Source organism: Cygnus olor, chromosome Z, assembly GCF_009769625.2.
Source record: "Cygnus olor isolate bCygOlo1 chromosome Z, bCygOlo1.pri.v2, whole genome shotgun sequence".
Classification (NCBI taxonomy): domain Eukaryota; kingdom Metazoa; phylum Chordata; class Aves; order Anseriformes; family Anatidae; genus Cygnus; species Cygnus olor.
Genome location: NC_049198.1, coordinates 26,013,318 through 26,039,898, shown reverse-complemented (window position 1 = coordinate 26,039,898; position 26,581 = coordinate 26,013,318). Strand labels below are relative to the sequence as shown.

At 42.3% G+C, this 26,581-nt stretch overlaps 1 long non-coding RNA gene across 1 annotated transcript; it reads right to left on the bottom strand.

Annotated features, from left to right (window-relative positions):
* Positions 1 to 1,307: 1,307 nt before the first annotated feature.
* On the bottom strand, positions 1,308 to 26,304 carry LOC121062252. Its single transcript, XR_005815496.1, has 3 exons — positions 26,265 to 26,304; positions 25,800 to 25,879; positions 1,308 to 2,604 (listed from the first exon to the last, which is right to left on the bottom strand). It is a non-coding gene; the product is annotated as an uncharacterized LOC121062252 (long non-coding RNA).
* Positions 26,305 to 26,581: the final 277 nt, after the last annotated feature.

Sequence of the window (26,581 nt, the reverse complement as noted above, 5' to 3'; positions counted from 1 at the left end):
CCTGCGCGGGCTCCTCTCCACGGGCTGCAGCTCCGGCCCGGGGCCTGCTCCTGCGGGGGCTCTCCATGGGCCGCAGCCTCCTCCAGGCCACATCCACCTGCTCCACCGGGGGCTCCTCCACGGGCTGCAGCGTGGAGATCTGCTCCATGTGGGACCCATGGGCTGCAGGGGGACAGCCTGCTCCACCAGGGGCCTCTCCACAGGCTGCAGGGGAACTGCTGCTGCATGCCTGGAGCACCTCCTGCCCTCCTGCTGCACTCACCTGGGGGGCTGCAGGGCTGCTTCTCATTCCTCTCTCCAAGCTGCTGTAGTGCAGCAGGTTTTTTTTCCCCCTTCCTTCAGCCTGCTCTCCCAGAGGCCCAAGCAGTGTCTCTCGCTGGCTTGGCGCTGTCCAGCAGCAGGTCCGTTGTGGAGCTGACATGGAGCAGCTGCTGGGCTCTGCTCATAGCAGCCACCCCTGCAGCCCCTCACTACCAAAACCTTGTCACATACATCCAATACACTAATTTGTCTCGAATTACAGCTTACTAGCCCAAAAAGTTTCCTTTAGGTTTCAGATGCAAATAGCTTCCGTGAAAAATAATAATAATAATAATAAAAAAGAATGTCCTCAGCTTTTACACTGATGTAGTTGTGCTATGCATACATCTTACTTGGTTCATGGTTACATGGGGTAGACTGAAAAAAAAACATGCATGCATGCTGTGGAAATATTGCTGAAGTGTAGGGATATCTTAACCAAAGCCAAGATGTTCGGCTACCACCAATTTGAATGACAGTAGTTTTAGGAGAAAAAACATGCATTCAACCAACTTATAAAAGCAAAGCAAATCTATGCTCTCCCCAGTATGATCATGAGGCATTTCCAGGAGATGGAGCTGTTCTCAAGCCTTTTGCAGCTTCTCTGGGAAAATGTTCACTGGTAAGATCAATTTTTGCATCATTTATCGTTAAAATAATAACCAGTTAGACTGTTTTTCTGAATTACACAACTGCATGTTGATAGGCCCACATCTCTGAGCTCCTCCGAAGCGCTGCCCTGCACCGTCAGCCTTCAGAGGTGCTTGCTCAGGGAGAAGGAGACTTCATGAATCTACATGAGGAGAATCACTTGCAAGTCTCCACCAGAAAAGGGAGACTTAAGTGAATAAACGTGAGGGTGGTGGATTTTTGCTTGTTTGTTTTTCTTTGCTTTTATTCTCCAGAATCAAACACTTGTGCCTTATTCTAAACAAGAAATTTCATTCCAGATCCTTTATGGGAGAGGGATAACTATTCTCACAGCGTCAAAGCTGTAACCACTCACCTCCGCAGAGGAGTCCTCAGTGGAACTTAAATGCTGTGGGAATTAAATCCTTCCAACTGGAAAGCACAACAGTAAGTGTGCTGGGCAGGGAGATGCCAAAAACAGCCTGAAAGGTGATGCTGTACAGAGGTTCATCTCAAATACTTGCCCCCGCTGAACCTTCACAGCCTACGCTGTGGTGTGGTTCATTCCTGTCTCCAACACATCTCACGGAGGCTGGCAGGCTTCCCTTCAATGCCAAATAGCCACTACACAGGCTGCAGAGGACTTGACTCCTATTCTCTCTTTTCCTTGAGAATACTACAACAAACATCTCTCCAAAAAGTGCCCTAAATACCTACTACAGGATGTTTTTCAGGACAGAAGCTGGTTTTCTATTCCTTTTTAACTTAAGCAATAATTCTGTCACAGGCTACTCTAAAATTTAAGGTTAGGGTAGTCAGCTGGAAATGTGATATTAAAAATGCAGAAGCAGGCCTTGGAGTATTGGTGGCCATTCCAGAAGATCCCAAACCACTTGGCTGTAGTCAAGCTCCTGCTCTCAGCCTACATCAGTCTTCATCTAATTTATTTTTTTTTGGCTGTGGCATGGCTTCACGTGGAGAGCTGGTGCATTTTCCTGAACTTGTGCTTCAAGCCAAAGAGCCTCTGGCTTAGTGAGTAGAGCGAAGCTACCAAGCAAATGAGGGAACTAATACCAAATCTCCCACATCTAGTGATGAGGAAGAGGTGGTGCCCCACCTTGCTCCAGCAGGAAGAACCTGCATTTTACCTGGAAGGTGATGAAGCAGGTGTCTCCAGGCACACATGAGAAATGCTCCTTAAAAAGGTGGGGTGAGGAAACAGCAGGTTTGTGAATCCTGACAGCGTAAGGCTTGATGTACAAGCTGATCCATGCAGCAGCAGGAGCTGAGTGCTTCTGGACATGCCTGGGGAGAAGTCCATCAGGCATCAGAGCAATTTAAATTTCAAAGTCTCGGGTGCTGGCAGACTTAGACAGCAGACAAGGGTTCAGCTAGATTTCAGATGTCACTACCTAAGCCTTCTGATCTCTCTAAGACTTGCTTTTCCAGCTGTAAAAAAAAAAAAAAAAAAAAAAAAAAAAAAAGAAAGTGATGTTTATCTGAGAGAAAAACATGCTTGAATAATTTACCAATCCTACCAAAGTCATTGGACTGCTCCAGGAAATCCAGTGGCAGGACTGGATGTAAATCCTGGGCCTGGGGTAAGCAGAGCCCCACAGCTTTCTTTTCCCAGCAGCATTCAGGCTCTGAAGGAAGGACTGTATGTTGTTTCACCTAAAGAGGAAAAATCACAAGCTTTAGTCTTGTTTGAAGAAAACTATAATTTTATCTCCATGACTATTGAACACCAGCATTTTTATTTTTTTTTTACAAAAGTCTCAGAATTTTAATTCACAATTGCCTTTAAAACACATACAATCCTCATTTGAGGATTTTTTTTTTTTTAACCTGAGCATTAGAACAGGCTTTGCAAAACACACCTGTAGTTCATGGATGTTTAGTGTCCCCTGACTGAGCATTTTTGGATGAGTTAAACAAACAGATAGTCTGTTGTTCTCATGGTCACTTCTGTATTACATGCACTGTATTTTTTTTCTGCTGTTTGTTTTGTGTGTACAGTAGACATTCTTGGCTTCTGTTCTCATAATTAATTTAGATGCTTCATTCCCCCTTTGCTAACTTGTTGGAAAGATTATTACCAGGGACTTGGCCCACATTTGCCTTGGGACACTCAGGAAAGCTCAAGACATGGAAAACTACAGCCATTTTACTTCTGAAAGTTTTCACTGAATAGTTAAACATGATCCAATTCAGGTGCACTGTAGTTTGTCTCCTTTGGTTTCAAAGTAGACAAGCCCCTCTCAGCTTTCTTTGGTGCTCATTTGGAAATGCCTCTTTGTTCTGTAAGAATATTTAAGCATATGCTTAATTTTAAAATGTGCTTGAAGCTCATTGCAGTTGTGGTTAAACACTTCTGTGATTATTTCAGCTAAAGAATTGGGGTCTTTAGCTGGTTTATATTTTACTTACCAAGAAATGTCTTGTCTGAAAGAATCTCCCTTGTCTGCAACAAGAAGCTATAAACAGTGAATTAGTGAATCAATGTGATTTTAGATCAGGAAGCTGCTCTGAATTACATTTTTCAGCTTTTGGAAAATTGCATTAAGCTCTGCAAATGAGCCACTGGGGATACAAGAGTGGATCGTAAAAATCCATTATGAATATATTAGTTGCACTGGGTTTTAGTGCTGTAAAAATAGTTTCACTGCTTGGTTGAAGACTTACTGAAAAAAAAAAAAAGAATACAGAAGCATCTGTTATTCTGTTGTATTGCTCCTTACACCATGTACAAATGTGCAAACAAAATAAGAGATTGTTTTGTGTGATTTGTTCAATATGCTCAAATGCATCCACGCAATAGCTCCATTGACTTAAAACTAAGGTCTGCATTTGGCTCTGTATCAACAACAGAGCAGTGGGTAAATGAGCAAAGCATTGTTTTTCCCTTTTTTTTTTTTTTTTTCCCTGTGCTGTTGTAGGAAAATTAAAGCACAAATGAGTTTGTTGTTTATTATTGATGTGGCTAGCAGATGGAAAATTTTATAGCCAGCTTGCACAAAGTTCATTTTTGATGCTAAGAAATAACAGCAACAACAAAAAAAATAACTAGGGTCTGTAACAAAGAACCAACTGCAAAAATGGGAATTGTATGAAAAAAGCATTCACAGCAGACATCTGTTAAATATTATATTTATCACATTCATATGCAAGCTCCAGTATTGCAATGCACAGCACTAACGAGAACAACTGCACCTGCACAGGCTTGTCAGGACCCTCTGCACTGAGCAGTGTGGAGGTACAGGGAAGACACGGGGCCTCCCAGCCCAAATTATAGCCCCCACCACTCTCCTCCTGACTGGGCATTTTATACCAATTTACATCAATATGCATATTGGTTTAATAATTACATAGGACTTTCATTAAAATAAACAGGACTTACATTGATGTGGGAAGCCTAGAGTTAACTCCCTTTTGTGCCAATACTATCATTTAAACTAGAACCTCTTTGCAAAACTAGCCCTGTTTTCCAGGAAGCTTCACAGAGATTCGGGTACAACTTCCATTGAACTTGAATACAATTTAAGTTCCTTTGAAAGTGTCAGCAAAGACTTTCTACTAACAGTGTATTGTTCATATGAAAATCTGAAAATTTTCATATGAAAAAATATAACGTATATGACACACCTATTTGCAAGGCTCCAAGGATGGCAACTCTAAACCCTCTGTTGACAATCTGTTCCAGTGCTTGACCACCCTTGTGGTGGAATTTTTTTCATTATACCTAACCAGAATTTCCCATACCTAACTTCTGTCCATAACCTGTTGTCCTGTCACTGTGCACCCCCAAGAAAAGTCCCCACATGGTCCCATTTAGGTAGCTAAACACAGGAAGAAGGCATCCCCTTAGCCTGGTCTTTCTGAATATGAACAAATCTAGATCTCTCAGCCCCCTCCTATGTCATGCACTCTAGCCTCAAGCAAATAGGTGAAAACTGCCAAATTGTTTACATTTTCCATCTTTGCTCTGTTTGTTCCCACTGCTGTGCTGCTGGCCAGATTCTTCACATGCCCTCACACAGCCAAACACCTTTCTTCATTCCACCTACACTCTCATTCCTGAACACAAAGCTTAATCCATTCAAAGCAGCTAAGGAGAAAAACAATCAGATCCTCCTCCCTGTGCTCCAAATTTTGGACACAGGTGAACACGCCTGATGCATAACCACCATGGCAACTTGTGGGACCAGCGTGAGTCCAGGGTTGAGAGATAAGAGGTCCTTTCACCATCTAGAAAGAAGTGTACTCCCACGGGACTCAAAAATCCAATGAGTCTTCATTGTCACAGTTCAGTTCTCACCAACGTGGAGCCACCTACTGGCCTTGATGCCCTATGTGTTCATGGGCACGAATGCCAGCTCTCTTCAGCGCTGGCCAACAGTGCAATGTGATGCCAGGAGGTGAGGACATCATGAAAAACACCAGACAGTGCCAGGCCTGCATTGAAATGTTGAGTGTTGGCAGCACTGACTACTTCCAGCTTCTCAGAGCAGAGCTCATGAGAGACTCTGGCTCCAAGCTCTACTCTGTAAGCTTAACAAGAAAAGCTGCCCTAGCAGACTCCCATCTCCACTCATGAAATGAAGCTCCAACAAGGCATATTTTAAGTCCTGGAAACACTCCCCTGACTGGAGGAAGTGTAGCAGAATATTATGGATGCTTTCTAAAGGCCAGAAGTCCTGAGAAACATTTGAGGATCCTCAAAGGATACTTATGCAGGGTAGAGGTGTCAAGAAACTTTTTCACTGTAGAGTGTTCCGTATTCTTACAATTAACTGATTGAGAAGAAACATGCAAAGACAGGAGGTCTACTCCATACTCCTCCCAGATTCACTCTACCGAGTCTTGTAGGACTTCTTCATTCTACATAAGCATTTTGAAATGAGTTTCTCTGTGCTGGTGCGGCCTCACCTCCAGTACTGTGTGCAGTTCTGGGCACCACAGTACAAAAAGGACATTAAATTGTTGGAGAGTGTCCAGAGGACGGCTATGAAGATGGTGAAGGGCCTAGAGGGGAAGACACGTGAGGAGCGGCTGAGGTCACTGGGCCTGTTCAGCCTGGAGAAGAGGAGGCTGAGGGGGGACCTCATCGCAGTCTACAACTTCCTTGTGAGGGGGAGTGGAGAGGCAGGTGACCTATTCTCCGTAATCACCAGTGATAGGACCTGCGGGAACAGTGTTAAGCTGAGGCAGGGAGGTTTAGGCTGGACATCAGGAGGAGGTTCTTCACCGAGAGGGTGGTTGCAGACTGGAACAGGCTCCCCAGTGAAGCAGTCACTGCACCAAGCCTGTCTGAATTTAAGAAGCGACTGGACTGTGCACTTAGTCACATGGTCTAAACTTTTGGGCAGACCTGTGCAGTGCCAGGAGTTGGACTTGATGATCCTTATGGGTCCCTTCCAACTCGGGATATTCCATGATTCTATGATTCTATGAACTACATTTCAACAGCAATTTCTGTACTGCAGTCATCTTCCATGCTTCACATATTATCCACATCCTTAGTCTGCTTCTGCTGAAGCTGGGCAGAGCCCTGCTCTCACTGCAGCAGCAGAAGGACTCATCCTGTAGTTTGGGACCAGTAATGTGACATGAAGCTTACTCAGAAAGTTCCTTCTAATCTCATCTCATGAAATTATTGCAGTCTCCATGCTGCATGCAAGGCAATGTTGGCATCTGTTCAGCTATATTGGTGTAAATGTTTCCAAACCATCAGGTAACAGGGGCTAGGTGTAGGAGCTGTGCCTGATATTAGGATGCAGAGGAATGGCAATTGCTCTGTGCCACTCCTGACCCCTCAAAGCACTGTTTGGTGTATTTCACTGTATCAGCAGGTTAGGTAAATTAAGCACACTGCCAAAACATCACTAACTGCCTCAATAAAATCATGTTTGACAATTTCTTTCTTTCACCTTAAGCTTTTTTTTTCTTTTTTTTTTTTTTTTTTTTCAGTCTCTTGAATGCTCCTGACTAGTTAAGCTGCACAGATGCAGTAGGTGATTATTTCATGAGGCTTTTATCAGGAGGCCAGTTTCTATGCTGGAAAATATTTTAATGGACTTTTTAAGGTTGTGTTTGGTTCATGGTGTAAATCAAACTGCAAGCCAGTTTATAATTCATGATAGGATGACAGAAATTGTAATGGACATACAGAATTCAGAAAATGAACTAGCCACTAGGGGACAGCAAGAATCCTACCATTATGACCCATAATAAATAATATTCAGCTATAATGCCACTAATAGATGTCAAGACCAAATGCGCTGTGATATCTGCCTGAACTGAGATTTGTCCCAGCTTCCACTGGGGAGCAGCACATTAAATTTAGTTAGCCGGGTGGTATAACCAGGAATTGTTTAAGATATTGCTATAAAAATGCAATAAGAAATGTTAAGAATCTTAAAAATAATAATGTTCAGTCCTGTGCTTAATACTGTTAGACACAAAATGCTTCCTTCCATGCCACATCAACATACAAATTGGTCTGGTGGTGTAAGTCCCTGGATTTGGGAACTAGGGTCAGATTTATAAAAATAAATTAAAAGTGGTCAGAGAGACTGAAAATTTTGAGTAGCTCTAAAAAGAGTAGTCTGAAAATGTTTGTGCATTAAATCGGTTTTTAGAAGAATGATTTCCAGAAAAAATATTTAATTAAATTTCATGCTGTTGTTAGTGGAATACAGAAGAGATAATAATTTCCTGATAAATATTTCTGACCAGTTCAGCTCTTTCTTTGTTCAGAACCGGGATGCGTTTTTCTCCACCAGAGCAGATAAGGTCATGCACATTTATGAACACAGCTCACAGGTATGTGGCACAAGTGCTGTCGGAGGGTTGTATTACATCCCAAGCTCTCGTTCTCCAGCAACCATAAGCCTGCCCATCCTTTGCTACATAGACCTCTTCCTCTAGGAAGACATTGGGCTGTGTTTGTTCAAAGCTCTCTCCAAAGACATACTTTGACCAAGGTTCACATTAATTGGTGAAATATTTCATTGGCCTTTAATGGATGTTTAAACAATGAATCCTTTGCTAATGTGTTTTGCAACTGCACACTAAGATCAATGCCAAGACACTACCACAAACGTAGTCTGAAACCATCAGACTATAAATAATCTATTGGTACTCCCGTTATCAGATATTGGCTTGCAACCTAATAGCTTTTAAGGTTTCCCATTAGACTTACTAGCCATTTATTTAATCCCCAAGAAAGAACTACTCTGCTAAACGAAGGAGCAGGAATGGTCTGGTCTCCACGGTTTCCTTTGTATCAAGAAAACTTAACAGGTCAGTCTGACTGGGTAGTTATGAATGGTACTGTTATGGAAACCCACCAGGCAGCATTCAAATATGTCAATCAGACAGAGTGAACAAGCCCAAATTGCTATTGCCCACCAACTGACCCAAGAGAAAAAGTCTGTCTGTGCCCTCCTACTCACAAGAAGAAATGCTTAAAAAATCGTGACATAAAACAACAACAAGGTGTATTTATGCCAGCTTCCTGGTCTGTGGGCTTTTCAAGCCCTCAACTACAAGCAATAATGTTCCACACAGATGGGGTTTTAAGGAAAGCACCAGATGTTGACTTTTGCTGACAGATTAACTATAAACTAATGACACTGCAAAAATTCTTTGAAAATTATAAAGTGCCTTTCTGTGCAGAGTGCATGCAGATATATAATCTAAATGAAATCTTAAAATTTGTATTAAATATGCTTAAAAAGATGACTTTTCTTATACAGCTATACTTCTGAGCTAACCCTTATAAGAGAAATGCTAATGAACAGGGACTCTCTGATGTAATCACCATATGACACTATGTTTTTGAGGATGTTTTTGAAGGAATTGGCAGATGCAAGAAATGATACTCAGTTATTTTCCTGGCCGCCTTCTTTGCTCCAGTCTCAGCAGCTCCCCAGCAATTTGTTTTCTGTAAATACCACACACCCGTCTAAGAGCTGCTGTTTCTGAAAACTTATTATTACTTGTGATACCAGGCTTGTCTTAGTGAAATATTTGATCTTGAAAATGAAACTTTGAAGCCACAGCAATTGATCATTGATGCTTCCACAGAGGCCTGAGATGATACTAAAAACAGAGACAGGGAATGTTCTAGAAATACTGAAAACACTTGGGAACACAGTCACATACCAGAAAGGGTTTGCCAGCATAGAAATACTGGTAAGACTTCCTACTGTAGAAAATTTCTATGGCAGAATATGAAAGATTGCCAGTGACTGTTTTGTTTCTACCCATCCTGAATAAAAGAAATTATATCTGCCAGACCATTATTGCCTAACAGTATCCATGGAACTTACTTTTACTGGAGTAAAAATGTCTAAAAATAAACTAACTACCCTAGTCAACATTTCATTCTGGCAAATGTCTGGGCTTTTTATGTATAGTTCGCCACAAGGAGACAGTGCTTCTAAATTCTCTTGTGCTTTAGAAAACCTCCACTTCATATAGTCTGTTTGTCCTTATGTCCTCTTCTAACTCTTTTTCAATTCCATATACCAAGTTCATCCAAGGTTTAAAAAGGTGCATAGGTCCATGAAGTTCTTACACATTATTCCCAAATGAACAGAATTTAAAAACAACAACAAAACAACACCAACCACTGACTAATCATTCATGTACGTAGGTACTGCCTATCTGTGCAGTGGTTTTCAAACCATCATTAGGCAAATCAGTAAGGGACATGGTAAGAAAATTGAGAAGTTACAATGTGGTGCAGTGGGAGGACGCAAAGTAACTGGGGATGCTCTGGGAGGAAATGGAGGTGATGGGGCAGATGAGAAGGTCTAGGAGTGTGGGAAAGACCTAACACTTTCCTGGGGATTGGGTCCTGGGGACATGAGAACTGGAGAAGGAAAGGGACAGAAATCCGTAGGAAGTGAGGTCTCACTAATTCCACTTTTCATCCCTACAAAGGCCACAGAATTTGCCATTTTTAGTGCCACAAACATGCAGACTGATGGAAATGAATAATATTTCTTGGTTTTGCTCTTCCTGTATGTCCTCACAGTATTTCTATAAAGCTGCTACAATGTGCAGCAATATTAGATGCCATGAGAAAACGTCTGAAATGAGCTCCCTGATTCTCCTGAAAATAAGCATGGGAAGAAGATCACCTAACTCTGCGACAAGTAGATCGATTCATTTCACTGTATTTGGAAGAGACAATGGGCATTTCCATGTGCAGGCTACATGCAAAGCACAAACACGAGCTCTTCTCTTTTTGTTCCACGTTCTTGTTCTAATCCTGGAGACGTGGGCAGCAACTGGACATCCTATATGCAGAGCAGGGGATGTAGAAATTCAAGAAAGGTGCCACAGACATCTGAAGGAAGGGTACAATATATATACACAGAGGGTTTGGCAGATGTGGATGTATATTGGGGAGGAGAAATGGAGTCAGTGGGATGAAAAGGGGAGCGGGGCATGAAGAGGTCTTGGATGTGCTCCTCCTACAGAGCGTGAGACCTCAGGCTGTCCTAGACGACCCTGCCAAATTAAGAAAACGGTGACTATTTTGGATGGTGTCAGCATTCTTTGTGTTTTTCAGATATCTTTGCTCAGAGCTTTTCCTGTAACGGAAGAAGAAAATGCCTAGAAGACAGAACCCAGAGGAAATCTCTAATGGTTGACGATAATTTGACATCTGAACACTACTGAACTTTGAACTGCTCAGAATTAGTTTACCTTCAGACACAATCATGATCTCTATTTAAGATGCTTTTAAAAGTTCCTAGCAACCAGTCTCATTTAAGCAATGAAGCATCATTCTTTTGTTACAGTATTTAAGGCATTACTATACCTGCTGTGAGTCAACCACTAGGCCCTGGTCTTAACAAATGACTTTTATTGCTGTAAAAGCCCAGACCCTAAACGCAATGCTTGTACAAATAAAATTCATCATAGTTTTCAGCTAATGTGAAATTTCAGCTTTCTTTCAAGTTAACATTGGAGTTACCTATTTCCCTTATCGCCTGTTTCTTTAAAGGAAATATAGTATGAATGATAATAGAAAAATACTTAAAATATTAAGTGGAATATCTCAAGAAATTTTAGCATTAAAGAAAGTGTAAATCCCAGGTATGCTTTCCTTCTGGTTTTGATTTGATTTACAGAAATGGAAATAAAGAGACAGAAAATCTTTCCCATGCATTGTGGCAGAACCTACATAATACGGTCAGCCATATAACTGTGGTTTATTCATTCCTAATTCCTCCTATATTTTCTTCTGCATTTGCCTCCAAAACCTAATTCCAATTTGCCTGTCTTCTCTTCTAATGTCTGCAAGTCATCCAAACTCCCAACAGACCAATTCTTTAAACAAATTCATCTTCATCTTTTACCTTCATCACAAAACTTCTGTCAGGAGACCATACCAGAGGGAATTTTGTTCAAGATCCAAGATAAAGGAGACTGATTTTAGTCTCTCGTTTTATAAACTCTAGTTAGAAACTTTGAGCAAATTCATAGATTCAAAAAATACTGTCATATGATTTCTTGTACAATAAAAAATAGATGAGTCCACAAGTAGTTAGAAAAGCAAAAAATACTCATACATTTATAGCATATTTTCTCAAAACATTTTCCATCTCAGTACAAAGCCCACAAACGTGAAGAAAAATCCTCAGGGAGATAAAAAGATTTCATAAAGTTGATCGATAGTTAATTGTTCTGAGTGGTAATAGCAATTCTTCTCTCTTCTTCCGCCACACTTAGAATTTCCTCGACCCCCACTTTTCAGCCCTTAGTATGAGTTACCTGTAAAACCCCTACCCTGATCTAACAATGACTATGCCAACACATTTTCTACCGCATGATTTGTATGAGAGGGCTGTACTGCAGCTTTTTTATAACAAAACAGACATACTTATCCTGATGTAGAGTTAACTTACCTAGAAACCTGTTGTGGGAACTTTAAAGACATGTAACTCATCTTCTGCTTTTTTACAGTTTCAAAATTACTTTTTTATGTCTTCAAAACATGAATCATTGCTCAATAAAGGTCAGCCTGTCCCAATGTGTAAATCACAGTCTTGTGAAATGGAGAAAATAGCTCATTTCTAGGAATTAAAAAGGAAGGACTGTTAAATAGTTTTTCTCTATTTCAAATGGACCTGAAGTCTTCTTGTGGCTTACTTCATTATAAAGCCTGTTCTTATTCAATTGAACTACACAGGTCATTGTGATCACAATGGGTTTATCCAGGCCCAGGAAGAACAGCTAGTTACTGCCTGTGCTCAAGAACCACTTCTGAACATACTTGTGATGAAGAGAAATTGAATTAATAAAAATGATTTGAAAAACAAACAGAGAAGAAAATGTAGCTCCAAATTAAATGAAAGCTATGTGCAGCTTTAAACTCACTACAGATGATTTGGTTCAGGAGATTTTTGTCTTTACTACACCAGACAGTAATATTGCACTGGCTGTTCTGACACAAGTTATCCCACAGTTGTGTGTGATTGTCTCACCTGCAGTCAGTCATCTGAGATTGCCAGGAGCCGTGTTGCAGATGAATTTTAAGCCCAGAAATTGTTTTTCTCCATGAAACAGTATGTATAATAGCCATTCTGGGTTCTACTTACAATGAGCATGGACATGACCATAGCACAGGTGCTCACACAGAAGAGACAGGTAACTTATGTCTCAACAGAGGCTGAATTTGGGGAATTTGCAAGTAACAGCAATCAAAGAAATACAGTCTTCATCAGTCATGTAACTTCTTGAATATTTTACAGGGTCAGTGGGTCACCACTGAAAGAATTCCTGAGATACAATCTGCAATAAAACAGTTGCAAAATATGCAGAGGTTTCTGTGTGCAGAAGATCAATGCAGCTTCTCCCGCTCAGTGGCATAGTTGTTGACTTCCTAACACACCTGCCAAGAAGCTCCTTCCTTCCACCCTGGCCATTTACAGTTTACAGGAGTGAGTTTAAAAATTAGCTGAAAGATTTAGGGGCAGAAGCCCTATTGACTTCCAGAAGACCTTATGTTCTGATCATAAATCCTCTGATGCTTCTGAGAGTCTCCCAACCCACGTTTTGTCCATGTCTGAAATAATGAACCAATGCACTTAGTCCAGAATAGTCTTAACATCGGGAAAAAAATAAAAAAATAAAAAAATCAGGTCAACACTAAGGCCCCAAACAGGTTTAGTTACATAGTTCCTGATACCCAGCTGCTTGTCTCTTGCTTGTCATTGAATGCTGGCTGTCAGAATTCACAGAATCAGAGAACCACAGTTGAGGTTGGCAGGGATCTCTGGAGGTCATCTGGTCCAACCCTCCTGCTCAAGCAGGGACATCAAGAGTTAGCTGACCTAGGTGACCATCTTCAGATGTCCTTTGAGTGTCTCCAGGAAGGGAGACTGCATAACCTCCCTGGGCAACCTGTGTCAGTGGTTGGTCACTCACCCTCACAGTAAATACGTGTTTCCTTCTGTACAGATGAAACCTCCTGTTTTGCAGCTTGTGAATCCTCTCTTGCTGAATCCATACTGGTGACTCCCAGTGATATCTGTGTCCTTCATGTGCCTGGAAATGTTTGCCATGATTAATTATTCAATAACTTATTATTTATTAGTTATTCCATAACCAGGGATTGCAGATTCCAGGGATCAAGGTGAGGCTGACCAACCTGTCATTCCTATTTCTAGTGAGGTCAGAGGCCCTTAATGACTTTAATGGGCTTCAGCTCAAGTCACAAAGTCAGGAATAGACCCGGGAACCTTGCCTTTTAGCGTCTGCCACCAAGTGCACTTCTTAACATTACTGTGATGGTCCATTCTGAGCCAGTAGTTGCCTTCCTTACAAAGTACCAGTAGATTAAAGTTCAAAACAGCCAGAGTAGTGAAGTGCCTTCCAGTATCACTTTTGAGGAAATGAGCAATTAAGAAGGATGTACTAAAATAGACGTACTATGAAAAGGCACAGGACTGCAAGCCTTCCACAGTGCATGGTTCAAGGGGATTTCTGTAATTATCTGGATAGCACTTAAACTGAGAAGTTTCTCCCCAAAGCACAAAAACATCCTTTCTGCAGTTGGCTGCTTTCTGGTTTTTTGTCTGATTACACATTATCTCTCACTTGCATTCTGTCCTTCTTTTTCATAACCCTGCCGTGAACAGGCACGTTCTTCCTTTCAAATCCCTTTTCCAGGCCTTCTGGTATTCAGCCTCTTCTATTATAATCTCATCTAGCTTCATTATTTTTTAAATATAAGAGGGAAAATCTATTCCCTCTCCAATGTACTAATTTATTTCTTGACTACATGCATCATTCAAAGATGTAGTCCAATTGTATGAGAGCAAGATGGAAATTCAACTTGCACATCACATCTACAAGCCCTTCTGCATTATGTGGCTTGCAAGAGATACTAAATATAGAAATTAAATAGCTTCCACAGTTAATCTAGATTAAATTAAAATTTTAATATTGAAATTAAATACCTAATGTGGCATTCAATCAGTAAACTAATGGGATCATATTTCAAAATATAAAACAGAAAATAGAATGTTCAATATTTTCCACCCTGGAGTCTGACTCTTAGGGCTTGTATCAATTTTTTGCTTAGGTGCCTGTAATTCCCTTCATAAACCTTATCAGACAAAGCAGTTTTAAATCATGGGAAGGTTTGGCTACAACCCAGTTGAAGATCTACTGCCATGTCTCTTTTGGCAGTTACAACAGCTGGCACAGGACCCCACTGTCTGAAAATCAGCTAGGGAGACACTAACAGCAGCAGGTTGATGCCTGCCCTGAGGTGCTCCATGCTGATTTAAATCCAAATATGTCCCAGAACATCTGAGTTCTGTTGTGAAGACTTGCTCTTTGCTTGGATGCTGGAGAGGACTTGGTCTTCCACAAACGTCTGCTACAAACAGTGGATTAAATAACAGAAGATACTATACCACTCCACGAAGAACTAGAATCACTCGTGGCTGCCTGTTGTGACCCCTTCCCTGGATGCTCCTGTGTCTTCTTCCTTGTGTTGGACATTTCAGTGCTTTGGGAGGACTTCCTCACCTCACCAAGATCCTGGGGATCTTGGATCTTGGATCCCCTTATCCCTGCCTGCCCTACAGGTGGTGACCAGCACACTCAGCACACAGCCCCGAGGTGGCTGAGCAGGGCAGTAGGCTCTGGTGACCCCATCAACACGGGGGCTGAGGGGCTGGATATAGTGACACTCAGCAGTGGAGACACACACAGCAGCTCTCACTCCTAAAGATTTCATGGATTCCTCTACTTGCTCTGCAAGTATGGGTACATGAATTTGGAAATCCCACATTGTTTCCACACCTCATTCCTGTATGTCCTTCTGGGCTTTTGCTCACTGCAGTTCAGGCAATGCACAAGTCTGGGTTCTGCAAGCAAGTTGCATTTCTTAAGGTACCCAAAACCTCCCTGATTATCTTGTCATAGTATTGCTAATGCCAGAGGCCTGCAAAGCATTCTCTGAAGTATATCCCTGAACCCAGATGCTTAAATAATGTATACAGCCAGCAAATCACTATGTTGGTACAGAGATGCTTTAATATTAAACTGCTGTAAATCTGGAATGGATACATTCTGCTGAGCCCAATGAAAGGCAAACAGCAATAACATGACAAGGTAGCTGAAATATTCAGTACATTCAGAAAGATGCCTGGAAACTGAAATAGCTCACAATTTGTTCATCTCTTCTGCAGACGTTTAGGGAGGATTTGATTTGGCTGAACACAACAGTAGGTTAATAAGGTCAGAAGTATCTATATACTCACAGTATATAATACAGCTTTATATGACAGAGCAAACCCCTCAAGAGGACCACATGCATTTCTTTCACAAAATGCTATGTAACTGCAAAGTAATTCAATCTCGTCTACTTCCAGTCAAGCCAAGTACATGACATGAGACAGAAAGTGAGAGAAAAAATCCATCTGAATAAGCTCACAAAATCTTCTGTGTAGAGTGAAAATGAAGGAACCTCATATGACTAAAGCCAATCATATTGTGTCACAAAATTAAAGAAAAGTGCCAAACACTACAAAAAGGAAGGAAAGGTAAAATCTTGCACAGACTATGTGAGAGTTCCCCAGGTACATAGAGAACAGCACAAAATCAATTCACACGTTGGTTTCCACAGGCAGGCACCTCTAGGGTAGAATACAGCAGGTTTTAATAGCACAGAGAAATACTGCATGCTTGCTTTGGGACAGAAAGTAGAAATGTATAATGTAAGAGAAACAGAGCAGAAAACAGTGCCACAACAGTATGCTTCATCCACGTAGACATGCTTCATTACCAACAACAGGAGAGGTTTTCAAGCTGTGAAGTTTTTCCTCATTCATTGGAATACAGAACATGTAAGTGAAGAAAATGTAGGACTTGTGTGTAAAGAAAATTAGCATTCCAACAAATGGAAAAATGGTGGGTCTCAGGCCAAAAAGACATACCTAAAATGGTTAAAAAAAAAAAAAAAAAGTCCAGTAATGTGAAGCACACTGCACTCCAGAGTTATTTAAAAATCCAAGAGATTAGAAAGTGAGGCAATTACAGTTCAAGAATTACAACCAGTATCTTTGTTTGCTTTGATTCAAACCAAAAGCAGACATGCTGATATCTCCCATCCATATTTCTAAGAGCAAAAGATATTGTATTTAGACCATAAAGCTATCTCTGCTCTATCCATTTCTCCCATTATGACTTTGTTCTAGCCCTTTGCTAGCCCCTTCCTAAAATTGATACTGCCTTCCAGACAGTGACTTCACCTTTCTCTGTACCCAGTCTTTCCCAATGGATCATCCAGTCACTAGTGTTCCACTGACAAATCTAAATGGTGACTTAATTCCTTCTTGTTTCAGTTGAATTTGACCTCCTAAAATGTGCATTTGAGGTTTCATATTTGGAAAGTGAAATTAAAAATTCCCAGTCTGGAGCTCTGAGAAGTGCCAGGTGAATATCAGATGAACTGAAAAAGTAGAAATGTATTTCATCTACACTAGAGGGGATCTTCCAACCAATTACAACAAGCTGCAGCACCTAAATATAAACACAATTTTAAGAGAGAAGTGTATTTAAGCCCTAACACTAAAATTACTTGTGCATATTAATGGCAAGTTAGCAAGCATAAGTTTCCACTGGAGCATATAGCATGCTTTGAATAAGTCCCGGCACAACACAAGTAATGTTTTTACATGTAAAGGCAACCTTGATAAAATATTATTGAAAGTAAAAGATTGTTTTCTTCCTAGGGTTCAGAGTTGACTTCTGATAACAAAACCAATAAATATCTATGGCTTTGTCCGCCTATACTCTGCACTGCACTCTACAAGAGGAACAGCCTTAGCCTGTCTTCTTCTGCCTTGAGCTTGTGCCTATCTGGCACCAGTGTCAGTCAGAACAACTCCTGGGCTGAGCTGTATTGAGCTCTGGATTACAGACTGTGTCTCTGCCTACAGAGCCTATGGAAGTGGCCTGGGAGACTTGAAGCTCTCCTTGTGGAAGTGGCAATAACCCTGGAATAAACTGGAGGATGGAGGACCTTTGCCAGTGGGTATCAGAAGTGCCTTGCAAGGTTTGGCCGCAATGCACTGCCCAGGCTGGCTACAGGACAGGGCAAAGCATCAGCGCACACCAGCCCCACAGCACACACAGCTGATCTGCTGTGCCTTGTTGGGGTCCAAAAACCTCAAAGTCCAACTGGAGAGAATCAAGGAGTAACTATTTCAAAGGAAGGTGAACAAGACACCTTTCACTTCATATTTGATATTACCAGTTTTCATGTATATTTTAAAACTGATTTTAACCATTCTTGGACTCTTGCTTACTTCTTGCCTTGTTGTATTGTGCTTATGTGACAAGGTTTTTGTAGTGAGGGGCTGCAGGGGTGGCCTCTGTGAGCAGAGCCCAGCAGCTGCCCCATGTCAGGTCAGAGCCAGCTCCAGTCAGCTCCACAACGGACCGGCTGCTGGACAGAGCAGAGCCAGGGAGAGACACTGCTTGGGCCTTTGGGAGAACAGATTGAAGAAAGGGAAAAATGGTGTGCTACAGCAGCTGGGAGAGAGGAATGAGAAGCAGCCCTGCAGCCCCCCAGGTGAGTGCAGCAGGAGGGCAGGAGGTGCTCCAGGCAAGCAGCAGCAGTTCCCCTGCGGCCTGTGGACAGGCCCCTGGTGGAGCAGGCTGTGCCCCTGCAGCCCATGGGTCCCACATGGAGCAGATCTCCACGCTGCAGCCCGTGGAGGAGCCCCCGGTGGAGCAGGTGGATGTGGCCTGGAGGAGGCTGCGGCCCATGGAGAGCCCCCGCAGGAGCAGGCCCCGGGCCGGAGCTGCAGCCCGTGGAGAGGAGCCCGCGCAGGAGCAGGGGGTCTGGGGGGAGCTGCCGCCCACATGTGGGGGACCCGTGCTGGAGCAGTTTGCTCCTGGGGGATGGTCCCTGTGGTACTGAGCCGTGTGGGAGCAGGTCTTGGAGAGCTGCTGCCTGTGGGCAGCCCCCGCAGGCTCAGTTTGGGAAGGACGGCATCCCGTGGGAGGGACCCCACGTGGAGCAGGGGCAGAGAGTGACCGTGAAGGAGCAGTGGAGACCAAGCATTAGGGACTGACCGCAGCCCCCATTTCCTGTTGCCCTGCTCCACTTGGGGGGGGTAGGTAGAAGAGGGTGGATGTGGGGGAAGGTGTTTGTAGTTTGCTTTGAGTTTCTCACTTTTCTAGTCTGATAGTGATAGGGAATACATTACATTAATGTTTGTTTTGCTCACATCAAAGAGCAAAGTCTGTTTTGCTCATGATGGTAATTTGAGAGTGATCTCCTTGCCCTTAACTCACAAGTGTTTTTATCATATTTTATTCTCCATCTTGCTGAAGAGGGGGAGTGAGAGAGTGGCATGGTGGTACTTGGCTACCTACCAGTGTTGAACCACAACGGTTGTCCAGAACTCTCTTCCATCAAATTCAATGAAACCCTAATCACTAAATTCAACAGGTCCATTTCGCAACACTCACAACCACCACCAAATTTTCTGATTGGAAAGTGATATATCCTGGCTTTGTATTTGATCTCGTGTCTTGCCTGATCCTAGCAGCTGTAGCACTCTGCTACTCGCAGTTAATGGCTCCCCTCTTTATAGCAAGTGATAAATGTTGGCCTTTTCAAGCTGATCTCCTCCCACAGCTGATGTGCTTTTCTGTAGGCAGGAAGTTAGAAAAGCAGGTGGGGAGCTGTACTTTATGAGAAACGTATATTTTTTTTCATTTAGCCGTGGAGATAGTTAGAGTAGAGGCATACAGAGATCAAGTAACACGCATACAGTAATAATAATCAAAGTTCAAGATCTGGTCCCCAGCTCTCTACCCAGAGATATGAGATGAAAAGCAGGATTTGCAGAGATATTCAGCACTGGTAAAATACTGTACCCATCTCCTGGTGATGAGGGACACAGCAGACAGAAAAAGAAGAGAGCTGATAAAGCACACTCCTGTTGTCTTTTTAGAATTGAAGATCAATTAAGTGTGCACATATTTGAGTATTTTCCCCCTTAGAAAAAAAAAAATATTGCTGGAAAAGATTTCACATACCAAATGAGCTGCTTAAACTCCAGTGGCTGCTCACCATGTTAAGCATGACTCTTGTTTATTCTTTTAGCATAAGTAAATGAAAATTGTCTCATCAGATTGTTGGACCCAGTAGACCAAGACAATAAGAGACAAAAATGCTAAAAAGGATTGAAGTCAGCTGCCCCACTTGTCTGCTGTCACCCTGAGCAACCTCAGAGTTGTGTGTAAGACCCAACAGGCACATGGGGATGCGAGATGTGCTGTCCCAGCACCATGAGGACTGGCCCTGGGGAGCCCTCCCAGCACCCCTCCAGTCCCAAGGTGTACGCTGGCATGCGAAGGGGTCACTGAGGAGACTCCAGGGCAGATTTTCCCTTCCGGCAAGATCTCCTGTCACATTTCAGCCAGTGTCAGGCTTCAGAGCGTAGCTGAGGGAAGCTGAACAAATGGAGGAGGACACCAGCTGGGACTCAGGTGCTTCATTTGACTTCAGAAGCACAGAGGCCCTGCAGAGCCAGACAACCATCCAGGAGAGTCCCAAGCTTTGTTCTGTTCTACCAAGCTGTGTGGGTTTTGTAGATTACAGCAGGGTTAATAACCTTTGTTAGTCAATCCCAAAACACACGGCTTAAAACCCATAAGCTTATAGGATAACGTTCCTTCCAGGGCTAGGAAAGACCCAGAGGAAGAAAAAAACTGAGCAACCATCTTCTGAGGAGAGGAAACCTGATGAATGATGAAAATTCCTTCCTTTTTACATTGCTACCCTCAGGGAGAGATGAACACCTGGTTTTCTTCAGAAAGGAAAAACAGAGGGTGAACATGGCAGGTAGCATGCTTTGGTTTGGATTTGTCTGTGTTGCTGCAGAAACATGAAACTTGCTTGGTGAATCATATTCCCTAATCAAGTTACTTGTTGTCTAAAGCTCATATTTACCCATGGCCTCAGCAGTGTGGTAAGAAACCTGAAGGGCCTTTTTATAAACTTCTTTTGCAGCAGGATCATAGAAAGGATGGCAACAAACACTGCTACCTAAGTAAGGAACAGTAGGCTCTCAGCCAGTCAAAAGATGTCCCTTCAGAAGTTATTCAGTGTTCTATATGTTGCTAAACCTTTTAGTGTAACCTAACTTTGTGACTTCTTTAGCTAGAGTCAGAGAAATCTGCCTTCCTACTTACTAAGAAAAAAAAAAAAAAAGGAAAACCTGAAAGTTATGCCCTGCATATGTTCTAGTTTCCTTCTGTCCCCACCTCTTCTGAACAAATTTGCCCACACCATGGTTACAAGATATGTTACCACTTCAGTCAGCCATGAACATAAAAAGAAGAAGATGGAATTAAAAAAACAACAACAACAGAAAACAGCTATGAAATACCACCCTGGCATACTTCTCACCAGAACCTATGATAACACTCACAGCGGATGTTGCTCTGCTCCCTCAAGAAACAGATCATACATCAGACCACAATGTGATGTTAACAGTGAAGACTTACTGGGTATAACGGGTACACATAACAAAACTGGTGCATAATCTGATGAGACAGGGTCACAGGTTTTTGTATATAGATCACAAACCAAGTTATGACGGTATCAGTCACAGTGTGTTGAAGAGCTTACAATTTTCATTTAGCATGCAGGACATTTCTATCGATAAAATTGAACGCCTGTGTTCCAGACTTGTGTCTCTCATCAGACCCTTTTGTTCCTGGTTGTTAGCAAGTACCATCTTCTCTACAATGAGTCCGTACAGAAGCTCTATCAAACAGTTTGGATCCCAACCTTGGACTACTTGACTGACACCCTTAAGTTATACCTAAATTCTAGGTCTGTAAGAAAGCCATCATCCTAAAGTGAACACCTAAGTTCCCTATAGAGAGAGCAACAAACTACATGGAAAGACTATTCTCCCTAAGACTAACCATCTAAACAGGGCCCAGTAATGCCACATTTTTTCACTTGGCCACAGAGTCAAACAGGACCAGGTTTATAGGGTGGGTTTTATTTGTGGGTAGTGATAGAACAATGCAATATTGAATTGTCCTTGAACTGATTGCCCTGTTTTGCGCTGCAGTGTAATGCTGGGTACCTCTGAACAGCTCAGAAGCAAACACACCCTCATTTTCCTGGATGCAGTGATCTTTTTGGCTACAGAATTTCTTTGTGGTTACTATGCTAAGATAGGTAGGTTTGGATTGCAGAAGGCATTGCCCAGTGCCTTGCACACTTCAGTAATACAGATTATTCTTAATAATAGGTGGATTCAGCTTTCCTGACAAACCCAGTATCTGATGAACTGTGAAGACTTTTCTGCATGCCTTCGCTGACCAGCAGTTACACAGATGAGATGCTTCTCTTCTTGTGCAAAAGAGTCTGAAAAATACTTTATTTCCTGTCCGAGCACAACAGATCTACATTTCATTTTCTTTTTACCTTCAAGGACACAAACTTGCCCATGCCCAGGTAAACCAGCACTGCAGATTTTTCCTGTAGAACTACATCGAGTCTTGCCTAGCCATGTCAGAAATTAGGGCCAGAGCTAGACCAAGGTCATGCTGCTGCTCACCCAGGAAGGGAAAAAGTAGTGGAAAAGTAACCGTGGAGCATTAATTTTGCTGTTCCTTTGCTATCAGCTGTGGGAGAGTTTGGAAAAACAAGTGCTGACACTTAGAGGAGCAAACTCTGAACACCTCAAACACGTTATTGGTAGAAGCAGCATCACCAACCCAGCATTCCAACTATCTGGCATAGGCAAAACCAAATCCATGCCATTTTTCTGCCCTAGGCCATTTCTTTCTTTGACTTGACTACAGCTAGCCCTGTTTTCCCATATACCTTGTTCAGTGGTGTTGTTACAAAATATGAGATTCCACTGTTGCAGAACTTCATCTGACTAATTTTGCCATTGTCATTGTGTGTGCCCTGTGCCTCAAGCTGAAGGGTGGAAAATCTTCTCTCACCTTTCTGTCTAATTTATGCCTGCCTTGTGCCTTGCACAAAACCAAGATGCACACAGATCAGGATGGTACTACACAGAAAGGCCTGCCAGCAAAAGGTGAAATCCAGCAAATGCACTCTGCTCACTTTTATGGCCTCCCACCCAATACAGCTGCTGATCGAGGAGGATTTTGTTGTACGTGTTCCTTTGACCAATTGTTAGTATGACAGATTTCAGCAGAAGTCAGACAGGACCTCTGGGAGGCAGCTAAATGCAGAACTCCTCTGAGCATGAAGCTCAATGCCGTAATAAAAACTGCCCTCAATAAAAACCTCAGTATATTCAAGCATTTTAAGTAATTAGTATTTTCCCCGTTGAAAATTGCCTGAGACTGAGTATGATAATGAACTTTGTTCCCAATGAATAATCAAAATGTATTTCAGAAGTTTATGACTATGCAGTTAGACAGATAAATATGCAAATTCTGGAGGCTGAAAATTTCTATATCCTAATTTTCTATTTCCATGGCCAGTTCCAGCACTCTCTTGGGTCTTCCAAATAGCCAGCGTAATCTGTAACATTAAACAATGCACTGGGGTTCTGGACCCTTGACATTGCTGGTGATTCCTTTTTGTAGAGGTCCAAAAGGACTTTGGAAAAACATTGTTTCCTATGCAGCATTCAGACAAGTCTGTAAAACATTTCTCTAGAAAACAATTTGCCATACTCACAGCTGATTGATTGCAACCTGTAGTTACATCTCCATGGACTGCTCACATTCATACACAGGCTTAAGTTTCATGTTCTGCAAATGGGCAGCTTAGGCTTTTAATAGGACACAGGCTAGAAATGCCTCAGTGATAACCCAATCTATTGATTTTTCCCTCTTACATTTTCTCATATATAATACCATTATAATCAGATAGTTCCTTCTTGATTCTGCTTAGTTATTAATATTCTAACAAATATTCTAATATCTAACAAAACTGTTAGAAGCACTGAAAAGAATGTCTTGTGAATTTTCACCCTCTGGTACTCATAAGGAGATGATGAATTTACCAAGGTATTTTGTAGATATTTATGCATATGGTATTCATCAATGAGCTTACAATCAAACAGCTGCATTTTGTGTTCCTCAGTCTTCTGAATGATCTTTCTCCATAGAATTAACTTCTTTTAGTCTAAAAACAGGGTAGATCCACTAAAGTAAAAAGAGCTACTGTAGATTTCTTTGATGTAAAATGCAACCTGAATCACCAATTTCTCTTCAGCTAACTCACAAGGAAAGCCAGCTCATGTCCATAGGACCCACAACACTGTAAATTAAACTATTGTTCAATGAGTGGCAATAACCAATGCTGCGGCAGGAAAGCATTTGCTAGGGCAAGAGGAAATAGTCAGCAACAAGAGCTTATAGATGTGCCAGGCAATTACAACCTTTTAAGTTTCTGGGAGATTTATTTTTATTGCCTTAGGAGATGATTAGGACCTCATAGAAGAAATGTTCTATGAAAGAGGAGGTTTCTGCTATCTGGGCCACAGCAAAAGCAGATGTGAAGAAAGAAGGGGAAGAAATAGTTGAGTCTTTTTGACAGCCGAAAGAAGGGCAACAGGGGCATGGGGATTATGGGTATGGGTTGTATAAGGCCAGCAAAAGCACAAAGGAGTGGAGTCTGAATGGTGAAAATTCACAACCCCTGTTCTTCTCTGTTTAACACATATTTTCAAAATTGCCAGTGAAAACTCTGGTAAGTAGCAAAGGGAGATCCCAAAGATCAAATCTAGGCAATGCCCTAGTACAGCCAGCAGGAATAAGGGGACAGTGTAAAGGACGAGTTCATTCTTATCTGAGCAAACTACCACAAAATGGTTTAGTGGCCAGTCAGTGAAACAGAATAAATCAGCCAGACAGAGTCATTAACACACTTTATACTCATGAAAACACCTACCTAAGGTCAGAAAAGAACAAGACAGGCTTAAGGAGAGTCCAAAGACAAAAATTGTACATGCTGTCTGTAGTATTTTCTTTCTGAAAGGTACAAACCTAATGACCTGTGAATCAGCAGAGAAAATATAAGACCTTGCATTTAGAATATATATATTTTATATCTGTGCTTGCGGACAGGTGTGCACTGATACATGTGCACCTACATAAATACACACAATAATGCTACATAAATACACACATAAATGCTTACAGAGGGACATGGTACATGCTCTCTGGCACGGTGACTGACCAGAGGCAGCCTGACTAAGCTGTCCCTTCCAGTGAGCACCTGGATGCAAAAAATCCTGCAGCAGAAATGCAAGTTGCTTTGATCCAGGGTTGGCTGGATCAGAAACGTGAAGGCCTCCTTGCAGCCTCTGACACAGAGGAGCCACCCACACCCTGTCTACTAGGCACCTGGGACCTCTTGCCAAGTGCTTGAGCCTGGTAAGCCAAGAAGGATGGCAGATTTTTCTTTTGCTGTGCAGACATCTACCAGGTTATTCTCTGAAAGAGTTTCTTTTTTTTTCCCCCAAACTGCTAAAGCTCCTTTCCTGGCAGGCTTTCTCAGAGAACATCTCATTAGCACAGATGCAATTTGGTTAACCATTACTATCAGGAAAGAGGACAAGCATCTGGTTACAGGTGGCAGTCCTTGTGGTTTCCCTCATGCTTTCTCCACCCAAATCATGTCAGACTGCTCCACTGTTCAAGAGTCAGCCTGCAAGAGATCCCTTTTCAAGTTTCTTTTTTTTCTTTTTTTTTTTTTCTTCCCCAGGTTGCTGTTAATTCTGAAAAAACAAGAGGTGTGTTTTTTTTTTTCCGTTTGTGGGGTTTCTTTGAAGATGTACTTTCGTATTAGCTCTTCTTCCTCGGGCTGCAATGCAAACACCCATCCTTATCTCTTTCCTCAAATTTCAGCCTCTGAGTTCACCAAGCTTTGCAATGTGCAGAGCTGGCCTAGAGCAAAAGGAAGTTCAGCAAAGCAACAGGAAAGACACAGACCCCAGTTCTCACTTATCAGTTCTCCAGCTCCCAGCAGCACAGGATAAGCACGAGGCAACAGCCAGCTGCAGGGAGGAGCAGGCAGTCTGCCAGGGGCTGTGCCTGGGGGTCACGGAGGGGCTCCAGCAGCCTCCCCTCCTCATCCCACAGATTGTGGGTCAGCCTCTCACAGCCCCCCAGCTGGACACAGCTTTCAGTCCTGTGCACCCACCTGAATGTGACTTCAAAAACCATTCCTGTCTGTCAAGACAGATTCCCTTCATCATCCTTAAGTTTTCTCATCCACAGCTGAGAAGAGAGGTCAGTCTTGGCAACGTGATCTCAGGATTCACTGTGATTTTGCTGCTCAGCTCACAATAACATGAACTCACCAAGTTCAAGCCAAAGCCCCTTTGCCTCCTCTTTTCTGTTTTCCTGTCTGTGCTGCTTTCTTCAAAGAGTGCTCTTCACCCTGTAAAACATAAACAGTTTAGTCCCTTGCTTACCACTGCTAGCTCTAAATGAAAATGATGCTTGTCTGAAAGGACGAATGCTTCACAACTGAAAATACAAGCCAAGCACAGAAGGCTGCATCCTGCAACACTACAGATCCTGCTGAGGTAGTTTTGAGCACCTTCATTGATTTCAAGAATCAAAAGCACAGCATTTGATGCTGCGAGCAATCAGCAACCCCTTAAAGGAGCAGAGTAACCTCGAGTCTCATGGGGAATATGCAGAAGTATTCCCTCCAGTCTGCAGGCTTGCCTCTGTCCCCTCCAGAACAATATCACAATGGGACTTGCTTGTGGATCCATGGATGGAAACAGATGCATCCCATCAGAGGGCAGCATCCTTACCATTCCTGCCTGCCTTTCCTGCTGTGGCTCTTACAGAGCTTTATCTTTGCTTACAGCCAGGCAAAAGAGGCATAAAACGCAGCCAAAAATAAGGAACTGCTTTGATCACTGACAAGACAGAGACAGTGAACATTTTTTCTTACAGACAACGCTCTGTCCCAGACAATGGTAGCATTTCTGTGAATATTAGGAAAAAAAAAAGTTTCACAGCAGGATATTCTACTATTTATTCCATAGGATACTTTCAGCCACCCATCAGAAAGACCTCTTAGGTGACAAACCCTAAAGGACTTTTATATATGAAATTACCATGTAAA